This window comes from Alosa sapidissima, chromosome 10 (assembly GCF_018492685.1).
Source record: "Alosa sapidissima isolate fAloSap1 chromosome 10, fAloSap1.pri, whole genome shotgun sequence".
Taxonomy (NCBI): domain Eukaryota; kingdom Metazoa; phylum Chordata; class Actinopteri; order Clupeiformes; family Clupeidae; genus Alosa; species Alosa sapidissima.
Genome location: NC_055966.1, coordinates 13,394,023 through 13,403,672, shown reverse-complemented (window position 1 = coordinate 13,403,672; position 9,650 = coordinate 13,394,023). Strand labels below are relative to the sequence as shown.

The 9,650-nt window shown below is 47.0% G+C and overlaps 30 non-coding genes across 30 annotated transcripts; 15 read left to right on the top strand and 15 right to left on the bottom strand.

The window, feature by feature from the left end:
• Nucleotides 1–277: 277 nt before the first annotated feature.
• trnay-gua lies at nucleotides 278–364 on the top strand. Its single transcript is given in 2 exon segments — nucleotides 278–314; nucleotides 329–364. It is a non-coding gene; the product is annotated as a tRNA-Tyr (tRNA).
• Nucleotides 365–424: 60 nt separating this feature from the next.
• On the bottom strand, nucleotides 425–496 carry trnae-cuc. Its single transcript has one exon. It is a non-coding gene; the product is annotated as a tRNA-Glu (tRNA).
• Nucleotides 497–855: 359 nt separating this feature from the next.
• Nucleotides 856–942, top strand: trnay-gua. The gene is given in 2 exon segments: nucleotides 856–892; nucleotides 907–942. It is a non-coding gene; the product is annotated as a tRNA-Tyr (tRNA).
• A 60-nt stretch (nucleotides 943–1,002) lies between these two features.
• Nucleotides 1,003–1,074, bottom strand: trnae-cuc. Its single transcript has one exon. It is a non-coding gene; the product is annotated as a tRNA-Glu (tRNA).
• A 359-nt stretch (nucleotides 1,075–1,433) lies between these two features.
• trnay-gua lies at nucleotides 1,434–1,520 on the top strand. Its single transcript is given in 2 exon segments — nucleotides 1,434–1,470; nucleotides 1,485–1,520. It is a non-coding gene; the product is annotated as a tRNA-Tyr (tRNA).
• A 60-nt stretch (nucleotides 1,521–1,580) lies between these two features.
• trnae-cuc lies at nucleotides 1,581–1,652 on the bottom strand. Its single transcript has one exon. It is a non-coding gene; the product is annotated as a tRNA-Glu (tRNA).
• Nucleotides 1,653–2,156: 504 nt separating this feature from the next.
• Nucleotides 2,157–2,228, bottom strand: trnae-cuc. Its single transcript has one exon. It is a non-coding gene; the product is annotated as a tRNA-Glu (tRNA).
• A 358-nt stretch (nucleotides 2,229–2,586) lies between these two features.
• On the top strand, nucleotides 2,587–2,673 carry trnay-gua. Its single transcript is given in 2 exon segments — nucleotides 2,587–2,623; nucleotides 2,638–2,673. It is a non-coding gene; the product is annotated as a tRNA-Tyr (tRNA).
• Nucleotides 2,674–2,733: 60 nt separating this feature from the next.
• Nucleotides 2,734–2,805, bottom strand: trnae-cuc. Its single transcript has one exon. It is a non-coding gene; the product is annotated as a tRNA-Glu (tRNA).
• Nucleotides 2,806–3,164: 359 nt separating this feature from the next.
• trnay-gua lies at nucleotides 3,165–3,251 on the top strand. Its single transcript is given in 2 exon segments — nucleotides 3,165–3,201; nucleotides 3,216–3,251. It is a non-coding gene; the product is annotated as a tRNA-Tyr (tRNA).
• Nucleotides 3,252–3,311: 60 nt separating this feature from the next.
• trnae-cuc lies at nucleotides 3,312–3,383 on the bottom strand. Its single transcript has one exon. It is a non-coding gene; the product is annotated as a tRNA-Glu (tRNA).
• Nucleotides 3,384–3,742: 359 nt separating this feature from the next.
• trnay-gua lies at nucleotides 3,743–3,829 on the top strand. Its single transcript is given in 2 exon segments — nucleotides 3,743–3,779; nucleotides 3,794–3,829. It is a non-coding gene; the product is annotated as a tRNA-Tyr (tRNA).
• Nucleotides 3,830–3,889: 60 nt separating this feature from the next.
• trnae-cuc lies at nucleotides 3,890–3,961 on the bottom strand. The gene has a single exon. It is a non-coding gene; the product is annotated as a tRNA-Glu (tRNA).
• A 506-nt stretch (nucleotides 3,962–4,467) lies between these two features.
• Nucleotides 4,468–4,539, bottom strand: trnae-cuc. Its single transcript has one exon. It is a non-coding gene; the product is annotated as a tRNA-Glu (tRNA).
• Nucleotides 4,540–4,897: 358 nt separating this feature from the next.
• Nucleotides 4,898–4,984, top strand: trnay-gua. The gene is given in 2 exon segments: nucleotides 4,898–4,934; nucleotides 4,949–4,984. It is a non-coding gene; the product is annotated as a tRNA-Tyr (tRNA).
• A 60-nt stretch (nucleotides 4,985–5,044) lies between these two features.
• trnae-cuc lies at nucleotides 5,045–5,116 on the bottom strand. The gene has a single exon. It is a non-coding gene; the product is annotated as a tRNA-Glu (tRNA).
• Nucleotides 5,117–5,475: 359 nt separating this feature from the next.
• Nucleotides 5,476–5,562, top strand: trnay-gua. The gene is given in 2 exon segments: nucleotides 5,476–5,512; nucleotides 5,527–5,562. It is a non-coding gene; the product is annotated as a tRNA-Tyr (tRNA).
• Nucleotides 5,563–5,622: 60 nt separating this feature from the next.
• On the bottom strand, nucleotides 5,623–5,694 carry trnae-cuc. Its single transcript has one exon. It is a non-coding gene; the product is annotated as a tRNA-Glu (tRNA).
• A 358-nt stretch (nucleotides 5,695–6,052) lies between these two features.
• Nucleotides 6,053–6,139, top strand: trnay-gua. Its single transcript is given in 2 exon segments — nucleotides 6,053–6,089; nucleotides 6,104–6,139. It is a non-coding gene; the product is annotated as a tRNA-Tyr (tRNA).
• A 60-nt stretch (nucleotides 6,140–6,199) lies between these two features.
• trnae-cuc lies at nucleotides 6,200–6,271 on the bottom strand. Its single transcript has one exon. It is a non-coding gene; the product is annotated as a tRNA-Glu (tRNA).
• Nucleotides 6,272–6,630: 359 nt separating this feature from the next.
• trnay-gua lies at nucleotides 6,631–6,717 on the top strand. Its single transcript is given in 2 exon segments — nucleotides 6,631–6,667; nucleotides 6,682–6,717. It is a non-coding gene; the product is annotated as a tRNA-Tyr (tRNA).
• A 60-nt stretch (nucleotides 6,718–6,777) lies between these two features.
• trnae-cuc lies at nucleotides 6,778–6,849 on the bottom strand. Its single transcript has one exon. It is a non-coding gene; the product is annotated as a tRNA-Glu (tRNA).
• A 358-nt stretch (nucleotides 6,850–7,207) lies between these two features.
• On the top strand, nucleotides 7,208–7,294 carry trnay-gua. The gene is given in 2 exon segments: nucleotides 7,208–7,244; nucleotides 7,259–7,294. It is a non-coding gene; the product is annotated as a tRNA-Tyr (tRNA).
• Nucleotides 7,295–7,354: 60 nt separating this feature from the next.
• trnae-cuc lies at nucleotides 7,355–7,426 on the bottom strand. Its single transcript has one exon. It is a non-coding gene; the product is annotated as a tRNA-Glu (tRNA).
• A 358-nt stretch (nucleotides 7,427–7,784) lies between these two features.
• On the top strand, nucleotides 7,785–7,871 carry trnay-gua. Its single transcript is given in 2 exon segments — nucleotides 7,785–7,821; nucleotides 7,836–7,871. It is a non-coding gene; the product is annotated as a tRNA-Tyr (tRNA).
• A 490-nt stretch (nucleotides 7,872–8,361) lies between these two features.
• On the top strand, nucleotides 8,362–8,448 carry trnay-gua. Its single transcript is given in 2 exon segments — nucleotides 8,362–8,398; nucleotides 8,413–8,448. It is a non-coding gene; the product is annotated as a tRNA-Tyr (tRNA).
• Nucleotides 8,449–8,508: 60 nt separating this feature from the next.
• trnae-cuc lies at nucleotides 8,509–8,580 on the bottom strand. Its single transcript has one exon. It is a non-coding gene; the product is annotated as a tRNA-Glu (tRNA).
• Nucleotides 8,581–8,939: 359 nt separating this feature from the next.
• trnay-gua lies at nucleotides 8,940–9,026 on the top strand. Its single transcript is given in 2 exon segments — nucleotides 8,940–8,976; nucleotides 8,991–9,026. It is a non-coding gene; the product is annotated as a tRNA-Tyr (tRNA).
• Nucleotides 9,027–9,085: 59 nt separating this feature from the next.
• trnae-cuc lies at nucleotides 9,086–9,157 on the bottom strand. Its single transcript has one exon. It is a non-coding gene; the product is annotated as a tRNA-Glu (tRNA).
• Nucleotides 9,158–9,515: 358 nt separating this feature from the next.
• trnay-gua lies at nucleotides 9,516–9,602 on the top strand. The gene is given in 2 exon segments: nucleotides 9,516–9,552; nucleotides 9,567–9,602. It is a non-coding gene; the product is annotated as a tRNA-Tyr (tRNA).
• Nucleotides 9,603–9,650: the final 48 nt, after the last annotated feature.

Sequence of the window (9,650 nt, the reverse complement as noted above, 5' to 3'; positions counted from 1 at the left end):
AAAACGGTTTATCCAATCAAATCTAGCCGAGTGTCATTAATCTTATATCAAAAAAAAAAAAATCTACCTGGTACTGTTTTCAGTATAAAGACACTTACCTAGTGCTTTCTCATCAAATCATTTGACTTAATTTAAAAAGCATTACCAAATCCATGTGTTGATCTTCATATAAGATCAATAACACTTGATTAGATTTCATTTTTTTGCAGTGTTTTTAGGGTCTTTTCCATAGGGCTCTGGTGTCCATCTGGTTTCGTGTCCCAGAACAGAGCCAGGTCCTTCGATAGCTCAGTTGGTAGAGCGGAGGACTGTAGGTGAACAACCGGCCATCCTTAGGTCGCTGGTTCGACTCCGGCTCGAAGGAAGCGATGCTTTTTGGTGATCTCTTTGTCTGCGACAAGACCAAGGCCTGGCAAAAGCCGCATTCCCTGACCGGGAATCGAACCCGGGCCGCGGCGGTGAGAGCGCCGAATCCTAACCACTAGACCACCAGGGAGACATGCTGTTTGCCTTTGGCACGAGTGGACGTGACGTCTTGCTCTCTGCGGGGCAGACTGCGGGAGATGGCTTCGCTGCAAAAACGGTTTATCCAATCAAATCTAGCCGAGTGTCATTAATCTTATATCAAAAAAAAAAAAAATCTACCTGGTACTGTTTTCAGTATAAAGACACTTACCTAGTGCTTTCTCATCAAATCATTTGACTTCATTTAAAAAGCATTACCAAATCCATGTGTTGATCTTCATATAAGATCAATAACACTTGGTTAGATTTCATTTTTTTGCAGTGTTTTTAGGGTCTTTTCCATAGGGCTCTGGTGTCCATCTGGTTTCGTGTCCCAGAACAGAGCCAGGTCCTTCGATAGCTCAGTTGGTAGAGCGGAGGACTGTAGGTGAACAACCGGCCATCCTTAGGTCGCTGGTTCGACTCCGGCTCGAAGGAAGCGATGCTGTTTGGTGATCTCTTTGTCTGCGACAAGACCAAGGCCTGGCAAAAGCCGCATTCCCTGACCGGGAATCGAACCCGGGCCGCGGCGGTGAGAGCGCCGAATCCTAACCACTAGACCACCAGGGAGACATGCTGTTTGCCTTTGGCACGAGTGGACGTGACGTCTTGCTCTCTGCGGGGCAGACTGCGGGAGATGGCTTCGCTGCAAAAACGGTTTATCCAATCAAATCTAGCCGAGTGTCATTAATCTTATATCAAAAAAAAAAAAAATCTACCTGGTACTGTTTTCAGTATAAAGACACTTACCTAGTGCTTTCTCATCAAATCATTTGACTTCATTTAAAAAGCATTACCAAATCCATGTGTTGATCTTCATATAAGATCAATAACACTTGGTTAGATTTCATTTTTTTGCAGTGTTTTTAGGGTCTTTTCCATAGGGCTCTGGTGTCCATCTGGTTTCGTGTCCCAGAACAGAGCCAGGTCCTTCGATAGCTCAGTTGGTAGAGCGGAGGACTGTAGGTGAACAACCGGCCATCCTTAGGTCGCTGGTTCGACTCCGGCTCGAAGGAAGCGATGCTTTTTGGTGATCTCTTTGTCTGCGACAAGACCAAGGCCTGGCAAAAGCCGCATTCCCTGACCGGGAATCGAACCCGGGCCGCGGCGGTGAGAGCGCCGAATCCTAACCACTAGACCACCAGGGAGACATGCTGTTTGCCTTTGGCACGAGTGGACGTGACGTCTTGCTCTCTGCGGGGCAGACTGCGGGAGATGGCTTCGCTGCAAAAACGGTTTATCCAATCAAATCTAGCCGAGTGTCATTAATCCTATATCAAAAAAAAAAAATCTACCTGGTACTGTTTTCAGTATAAAGACACTTACCTAGTGCTTTCTCATCAAATCATTTGACTTCATTTAAAAAGCATTACCAAATCCATGTGTTGATCTTCATATAAGATCAATAACACTTGGTTAGATTTCATTTTTTTGCAGTGTTTTTAGGGTCTTTTCCATAGGGCTCTGGTGTCCATCTGGTTTCGTGTCCCAGAACAGAGCCAGGTCCTTCGATAGCTCAGTTGGTGGAGCGGAGGACTGTAGGTGAACAACCGGCCATCCTTAGGTCGCTGGTTCGACTCCGGCTCGAAGGAAGCGATGCTTTTTGGTGATCTCTTTGTCTGCGACAAGACCAAGGCCTGGCAAAAGCCGCATTCCCTGACCGGGAATCGAACCCGGGCCGCGGCGGTGAGAGCGCCGAATCCTAACCACTAGACCACCAGGGAGACATGCTGTTTGCCTTTGGCACGAGTGGACGTGACGTCTTGCTCTCTGCGGGGCAGACTGCGGGAGATGGCTTCGCTGCAAAAACGGTTTATCCAATCAAATCTAGCCGAGTGTCATTAATCTTATATCAAAAAAAAAAAAATCTACCTGGTACTGTTTTCAGTATAAAGACACTTACCTAGTGCTTTCTCATCAAATCATTTGACTTAATTTAAAAAGCATTACCAAATCCATGTGTTGATCTTCATATAAGATCAATAACACTTGATTAGATTTCATTTTTTTGCAGTGTTTTTAGGGTCTTTTCCATAGGGCTCTGGTGTCCATCTGGTTTCGTGTCCCAGAACAGAGCCAGGTCCTTCGATAGCTCAGTTGGTAGAGCGGAGGACTGTAGGTGAACAACCGGCCATCCTTAGGTCGCTGGTTCGACTCCGGCTCGAAGGAAGCGATGCTTTTTGGTGATCTCTTTGTCTGCGACAAGACCAAGGCCTGGCAAAAGCCGCATTCCCTGACCGGGAATCGAACCCGGGCCGCGGCGGTGAGAGCGCCGAATCCTAACCACTAGACCACCAGGGAGACATGCTGTTTGCCTTTGGCACGAGTGGACGTGACGTCTTGCTCTCTGCGGGGCAGACTGCGGGAGATGGCTTCGCTGCAAAAACGGTTTATCCAATCAAATCTAGCCGAGTGTCATTAATCTTATATCAAAAAAAAAAAAAATCTACCTGGTACTGTTTTCAGTATAAAGACACTTACCTAGTGCTTTCTCATCAAATCATTTGACTTCATTTAAAAAGCATTACCAAATCCATGTGTTGATCTTCATATAAGATCAATAACACTTGGTTAGATTTCATTTTTTTGCAGTGTTTTTAGGGTCTTTTCCATAGGGCTCTGGTGTCCATCTGGTTTCGTGTCCCAGAACAGAGCCAGGTCCTTCGATAGCTCAGTTGGTAGAGCGGAGGACTGTAGGTGAACAACCGGCCATCCTTAGGTCGCTGGTTCGACTCCGGCTCGAAGGAAGCGATGCTTTTTGGTGATCTCTTTGTCTGCGACAAGACCAAGGCCTGGCAAAAGCCGCATTCCCTGACCGGGAATCGAACCCGGGCCGCGGCGGTGAGAGCGCCGAATCCTAACCACTAGACCACCAGGGAGACATGCTGTTTGCCTTTGGCACGAGTGGACGTGACGTCTTGCTCTCTGCGGGGCAGACTGCGGGAGATGGCTTCGCTGCAAAAACGGTTTATCCAATCAAATCTAGCCGAGTGTCATTAATCTTATATCAAAAAAAAAAAAAATCTACCTGGTACTGTTTTCAGTATAAAGACACTTACCTAGTGCTTTCTCATCAAATCATTTGACTTCATTTAAAAAGCATTACCAAATCCATGTGTTGATCTTCATATAAGATCAATAACACTTGGTTAGATTTCATTTTTTTGCAGTGTTTTTAGGGTCTTTTCCATAGGGCTCTGGTGTCCATCTGGTTTCGTGTCCCAGAACAGAGCCAGGTCCTTCGATAGCTCAGTTGGTAGAGCGGAGGACTGTAGGTGAACAACCGGCCATCCTTAGGTCGCTGGTTCGACTCCGGCTCGAAGGAAGCGATGCTTTTTGGTGATCTCTTTGTCTGCGACAAGACCAAGGCCTGGCAAAAGCCGCATTCCCTGACCGGGAATCGAACCCGGGCCGCGGCGGTGAGAGCGCCGAATCCTAACCACTAGACCACCAGGGAGACATGCTGTTTGCCTTTGGCACGAGTGGACGTGACGTCTTGCTCTCTGCGGGGCAGACTGCGGGAGATGGCTTCGCTGCAAAAACGGTTTATCCAATCAAATCTAGCCGAGTGTCATTAATCTTATATCAAAAAAAAAAAAAATCTACCTGGTACTGTTTTCAGTATAAAGACACTTACCTAGTGCTTTCTCATCAAATCATTTGACTTCATTTAAAAAGCATTACCAAATCCATGTGTTGATCTTCATATAAGATCAATAACACTTGGTTAGATTTCATTTTTTTGCAGTGTTTTTAGGGTCTTTTCCATAGGGCTCTGGTGTCCATCTGGTTTCGTGTCCCAGAACAGAGCCAGGTCCTTCGATAGCTCAATTGGTAGAGCGGAGGACTGTAGGTGAACAACCGGCCATCCTTAGGTCGCTGGTTCGACTCCGGCTCGAAGGAAGCGATGCTTTTTGGTGATCTCTTTGTCTGCGACAAGACCAAGGCCTGGCAAAAGCCGCATTCCCTGACCGGGAATCGAACCCGGGCCGCGGCGGTGAGAGCGCCGAATCCTAACCACTAGACCACCAGGGAGACATGCTGTTTGCCTTTGGCACGAGTGGACGTGACGTCTTGCTCTCTGCGGGGCAGACTGCGGGAGATGGCTTCGCTGCAAAAACGGTTTATCCAATCAAATCTAGCCGAGTGTCATTAATCTTATATCAAAAAAAAAAAAATCTACCTGGTACTGTTTTCAGTATAAAGACACTTACCTAGTGCTTTCTCATCAAATCATTTGACTTCATTTAAAAAGCATTACCAAATCCATGTGTTGATCTTCATATAAGATCAATAACACTTGGTTAGATTTCATTTTTTTCCAGTGTTTTTAGGGTCTTTTCCATAGGGCTCTGGTGTCCATCTGGTTTCGTGGCCCAGAACAGAGCCAGGTCCTTCGATAGCTCAGTTGGTAGAGCGGAGGACTGTAGGTGAACAACCGGCCATCCTTAGGTCGCTGGTTCGACTCCGGCTCGAAGGAAGCGATGCTTTTTGGTGATCTCTTTGTCTGCGACAAGACCAAGGCCTGGCAAAAGCCGCATTCCCTGACCGGGAATCGAACCCGGGCCGCGGCGGTGAGAGCGCCGAATCCTAACCACTAGACCACCAGGGAGACATGCTGTTTGCCTTTGGCACGAGTGGACGTGACGTCTTGCTCTCTGCGGGGCAGACTGCGGGAGATGGCTTCGCTGCAAAAACGGTTTATCCAATCAAATCTAGCCGAGTGTCATTAATCTTATATCAAAAAAAAAAAAAATCTACCTGGTACTGTTTTCAGTATAAAGACACTTACCTAGTGCTTTCTCATCAAATCATTTGACTTCATTTAAAAAGCATTACCAAATCCATGTGTTGATCTTCATATAAGATCAATAACACTTGGTTAGATTTCATTTTTTTGCAGTGTTTTTAGGGTCTTTTCCATAGGGCTCTGGTGTCCATCTGGTTTCGTGGCCCAGAACAGAGCCAGGTCCTTCGATAGCTCAGTTGGTAGAGCGGAGGACTGTAGGTGAACAACCGGCCATCCTTAGGTCGCTGGTTCGACTCCGGCTCGAAGGAAGCGATGCTTTTTGGTGATCTCTTTGTCTGCGACAAGACCAAGGCCTGGCAAAAGCCGCATTCCCTGACCGGGAATCGAACCCGGGCCGCGGCGGTGAGAGCGCCGAATCCTAACCACTAGACCACCAGGGAGACATGCTGTTTGCCTTTGGCACGAGTGGACGTGACGTCTTGCTCTCTGCGGGGCAGACTGCGGGAGATGGCTTCGCTGCAAAAACGGTTTATCCAATCAAATCTAGCCGAGTGTCATTAATCTTATATCAAAAAAAAAAAAATCTACCTGGTACTGTTTTCAGTATAAAGACACTTACCTAGTGCTTTCTCATCAAATCATTTGACTTCATTTAAAAAGCATTACCAAATCCATGTGTTGATCTTCATATAAGATCAATAACACTTGGTTAGATTTCATTTTTTTCCAGTGTTTTTAGGGTCTTTTCCATAGGGCTCTGGTGTCCATCTGGTTTCGTGTCCCAGAACAGAGCCAGGTCCTTCGATAGCTCAGTTGGTAGAGCGGAGGACTGTAGGTGAACAACCGGCCATCCTTAGGTCGCTGGTTCGACTCCGGCTCGAAGGAAGCGATGCTTTTTGGTGATCTCTTTGTCTGCGACAAGACCAAGGCCTGGCAAAAGCCGCATTCCCTGACCGGGAATCGAACCCGGGCCGCGGCGGTGAGAGCGCCGAATCCTAACCACTAGACCACCAGGGAGACATGCTGTTTGCCTTTGGCACGAGTGGACGTGACGTCTTGCTCTCTGCGGGGCAGACTGCGGGAGATGGCTTCGCTGCAAAAACGGTTTATCCAATCAAATCTAGCCGAGTGTCATTAATCTTATATCAAAAAAAAAAAAAATCTACCTGGTACTGTTTTCAGTATAAAGACACTTACCTAGTGCTTTCTCATCAAATCATTTGACTTCATTTAAAAAGCATTACCAAATCCATGTGTTGATCTTCATATAAGATCAATAACACTTGGTTAGATTTCATTTTTTTCCAGTGTTTTTAGGGTCTTTTCCATAGGGCTCTGGTGTCCATCTGGTTTCGTGTCCCAGAACAGAGCCAGGTCCTTCGATAGCTCAGTTGGTAGAGCGGAGGACTGTAGGTGAACAACCGGCCATCCTTAGGTCGCTGGTTCGACTCCGGCTCGAAGGAAGCGATGCTTTTTGGTGATCTCTTTGTCTGCGACAAGACCAAGGCCTGGCAAAAGCCGCATTCCCTGACCGGGAATCGAACCCGGGCCGCGGCGGTGAGAGCGCCGAATCCTAACCACTAGACCACCAGGGAGACATGCTGTTTGCCTTTGGCACGAGTGGACGTGACGTCTTGCTCTCTGCGGGGCAGACTGCGGGAGATGGCTTCGCTGCAAAAACGGTTTATCCAATCAAATCTAGCCGAGTGTCATTAATCTTATATCAAAAAAAAAAAAATCTACCTGGTACTGTTTTCAGTATAAAGACACTTACCTAGTGCTTTCTCATCAAATCATTTGACTTCATTTAAAAAGCATTACCAAATCCATGTGTTGATCTTCATATAAGATCAATAACACTTGGTTAGATTTCATTTTTTTGCAGTGTTTTTAGGGTCTTTTCCATAGGGCTCTGGTGTCCATCTGGTTTCGTGTCCCAGAACAGAGCCAGGTCCTTCGATAGCTCAGTTGGTAGAGCGGAGGACTGTAGGTGAACAACCGGCCATCCTTAGGTCGCTGGTTCGACTCCGGCTCGAAGGAAGCGATGCTTTTTGGTGATCTCTTTGTCTGCGACAAGACCAAGGCCTGGCAAAAGCCGCATTCCCTGACCGGGAATCGAACCCGGGCCGCGGCGGTGAGAGCGCCGAATCCTAACCACTAGACCACCAGGGAGACATGCTGTTTGCCTTTGGCACGAGTGGACGTGACGTCTTGCTCTCTGCGGGGCAGACTGCGGGAGATGGCTTCGCTGCAAAAACGGTTTATCCAATCAAATCTAGCCGAGTGTCATTAATCTTATATCAAAAAAAAAAAAATCTACCTGGTACTGTTTTCAGTATAAAGACACTTACCTAGTGCTTTCTCATCAAATCATTTGACTTCATTTAAAAAGCATTACCAAATCCATGTGTTGATCTTCATATAAGATCAATAACACTTGGTTAGATTTCATTTTTTTGCAGTGTTTTTAGGGTCTTTTCCATAGGGCTCTGGTGTCCATCTGGTTTCGTGTCCCAGAACAGAGCCAGGTCCTTCGATAGCTCAGTTGGTAGAGCGGAGGACTGTAGGTGAACAACCGGCCATCCTTAGGTCGCTGGTTCGACTCCGGCTCGAAGGAAGCGATGCTTTTTGGTGATCTCTTTGTCTGCGACAAGACCAAGGCCTGGCAAAAGCCGCATTCCCTGACCGGGAATCGAACCCGGGCCGCGGCGGTGAGAGCGCAGAATCCTAACCACTAGACCACCAGGGAGACATGCTGTTTGCCTTTGGCACGAGTGGACGTGACGTCTTGCTCTCTGCGGGGCAGACTGCGGGAGATGGCTTCGCTGCAAAAACGGTTTATCCAATCAAATCTAGCCGAGTGTCATTAATCTTATATCAAAAAAAAAAAAATCTACCTGGTACTGTTTTCAGTATAAAGACACTTACCTAGTGCTTTCTCATCAAATCATTTGACTTCATTTAAAAAGCATTACCAAATCCATGTGTTGATCTTCATATAAGATCAATAACACTTGGTTAGATTTCATTTTTTTGCAGTGTTTTTAGGGTCTTTTCCATAGGGCTCTGGTGTCCATCTGGTTTCGTGGCCCAGAACAGAGCCAGGTCCTTCGATAGCTCAGTTGGTAGAGCGGAGGACTGTAGGTGAACAACCGGCCATCCTTAGGTCGCTGGTTCGACTCCGGCTCGAAGGAAGCGATGCTTTTTGGTGATCTCTTTGTCTGCGACAAGACCAAGGCCTGGCAAAAGCCGCATTCCCTGACCGGGAATCGAACCCGGGCCGCGGCGGTGAGAGCGCCGAATCCTAACCACTAGACCACCAGGGAGACATGCTGTTTGCCTTTGGCACGAGTGGACGTGACGTCTTGCTCTCTGCGGGGCAGACTGCGGGAGATGGCTTCGCTGCAAAAACGGTTTATCCAATCAAATCTAGCCGAGTGTCATTAATCTTATATCAAAAAAAAAAAAAATCTACCTGGTACTGTTTTCAGTATAAAGACACTTACCTAGTGCTTTCTCATCAAATCATTTGACTTCATTTAAAAAGCATTACCAAATCCATGTGTTGATCTTCATATAAGATCAATAACACTTGGTTAGATTTCATTTTTTTCCAGTGTTTTTAGGGTCTTTTCCATAGGGCTCTGGTGTCCATCTGGTTTCGTGTCCCAGAACAGAGCCAGGTCCTTCGATAGCTCAGTTGGTAGAGCGGAGGACTGTAGGTGAACAACCGGCCATCCTTAGGTCGCTGGTTCGACTCCGGCTCGAAGGAAGCGATGCTTTTGGTGATCTCTTTGTCTGCGACAAGACCAAGGCCTGGCAAAAGCCGCATTCCCTGACCGGGAATCGAACCCGGGCCGCGGCGGTGAGAGCGCCGAATCCTAACCACTAGACCACCAGGGAGACATGCTGTTTGCCTTTGGCACGAGTGGACGTGACGTCTTGCTCTCTGCGGGGCAGACTGCGGGAGATGGCTTCGCTGCAAAAACGGTTTATCCAATCAAATCTAGCCGAGTGTCATTAATCTTATATCAAAAAAAAAAAAATCTACCTGGTACTGTTTTCAGTATAAAGACACTTACCTAGTGCTTTCTCATCAAATCATTTGACTTCATTTAAAAAGCATTACCAAATCCATGTGTTGATCTTCATATAAGATCAATAACACTTGGTTAGATTTCATTTTTTTCCAGTGTTTTTAGGGTCTTTTCCATAGGGCTCTGGTGTCCATCTGGTTTCGTGTCCCAGAACAGAGCCAGGTCCTTCGATAGCTCAGTTGGTAGAGCGGAGGACTGTAGGTGAACAACCGGCCATCCTTAGGTCGCTGGTTCGACTCCGGCTCGAAGGAAGCGATGCTTTTTGGTGATCTCTTTGTCTGCGACAAGACCAAGGCCTG